Below are 1,673 nucleotides of genomic sequence, written 5' to 3'. Positions count from 1 at the left end.
TCTAGATCATGAAGCCATGGTAATGCAGCTGTCATAGCCTATACTTTGCCATACCTAAATCACCGCTAATATGTTTGAAAACCTGGTAGTAACTATAGCCTACAATTTAGAAAGAAGTTTTACCCTAAAAATTAAATCTATTTTTTTTTTAACCGATCCTTCATCATGACGGCGCGCTGCGTGCGCTGACTTCATTATTATTTCGCGGTATGTTGATTTTTACATAAATGTGGGCCGGTGGATCCGAACTTCCCGGGCTGATTTTTGGTCCCAGTCCGCCCCTGAGTAGTATTATTTGTTATTGTTCGTTGCGTCAAAATTCTTTAGCACCTGCTATAAACAATCCAGCCCCCCCCCCCCAATCACAATTCTCTGGCGCCGCTGATGACCACACACACACACACACACACACACACACACACACACACACACACACACAGCTTCTCCTACCGTTGTGCACAGCATCATTACTGTAATAACTTCAGTATTCCAAAAGATCATTAAATACAACTATAAAACAAAACATAAACCTCGAAATTAAACCTAACACACGTGATCCATGCAGAAACCCTTACTCTTTAAGAAATGTGAGCCAGGAAGTAAAATACAGGGAAACAGCACCTCCCTGCACAGGTTATGTAAATGTCCAGTTTCAATCCAGCGAGGGGCGGGAGTTTTCAAGCAGCACTACACTCACATTAATAATAATAATAATAATAATAATAATAATAATAATAATAATAATAATAATAATAATAATATCTCTGTATGCATGTCAGTGTCCCTGTACATCTTTTTTATTCTATTTTATTTTATGTACTGTTTTTAACTTTCTGGGTCACATTTCGTCACGAATTGAGGAATTAAGAATGGTGTGTGCAACATATTAAACTATCAGATTTGTTCCTGTGTGGGATGGGACAATAAAAAAACAAAAAAGTAAACGATGTTTATCTTTACAGCTTCCAGGTTAGTAACATAAATAACAAGGGAAACAGCGCCCCCTGTCAAGCTGCAGAAAGAAAAGCTTACAGCACCTGGTATTCCCAGGCGGTCTCCCATCCAAGTACTAACCAGGCCCGACCTTGCTTAGCTTCCGAGATCAGACGAGATCGGGCGTTCTCAAGGTGGTATGGCCGTAAGCGAACGACTCTCTTGGTTTCTCTCTTTCATAGTATTAGGTTAATATCATTCATGCAGTGACGGGGGAGGGATTTCCAGATCTCTCATTTGTCACAAACAGTAACACTTAAGCAGCTCTGGGCTGCACATGCGCGGGCCAATAGCAAGGCTCCTGCATGGTAATACGTGTTACTAGAAGGGAGAGCTAGCCTTGAGCTTTGCAGCATAAAACAATACATTTGAATGGTCTTTATGCAAAAGAGCTATTCGTCCAACATTGTGCCCCACACCCACCTTTTTATACTCGATGGCACCTCTGATTTGAAGCAGAGAATGTACAAAAGACACATTGGGCAAACATTTGTTTACATTTTTGAATTTCATTCACGCAGACGTGTCGGCTTTTCTACACATCCATCCCTTTTGTGGAACAGCTCACATGTCGCAAATGCAGGAATCTCGTCTGTGTCGTTTCTGGGAGTGGGGGGGCTGCGTTCGCGCTCTCCCCTGGTGTTATAGTCCAAGTTAAAAACACAGCTATTGAAAGCAAT

General features: G+C 41.4%; 1 non-coding gene across 1 annotated transcript; it reads right to left on the bottom strand.

The window, feature by feature from the left end:
• Positions 1–1,025: 1,025 nt before the first annotated feature.
• On the bottom strand, positions 1,026–1,144 carry LOC131723062 (5S ribosomal RNA). Its single transcript, XR_009320122.1, has one exon. It is a non-coding gene; the product is annotated as a 5S ribosomal RNA (ribosomal RNA).
• Between the last annotated feature and the right edge of the window lie 529 nt (positions 1,145–1,673).

This window comes from Acipenser ruthenus, chromosome 52 (assembly GCF_902713425.1).
Source record: "Acipenser ruthenus chromosome 52, fAciRut3.2 maternal haplotype, whole genome shotgun sequence".
Lineage (NCBI taxonomy): Eukaryota > Metazoa > Chordata > Actinopteri > Acipenseriformes > Acipenseridae > Acipenser > Acipenser ruthenus.
The sequence above is the reverse complement of the archived record's forward strand: the minus strand, read 5'-3'. Positions and strand labels throughout refer to the sequence as shown.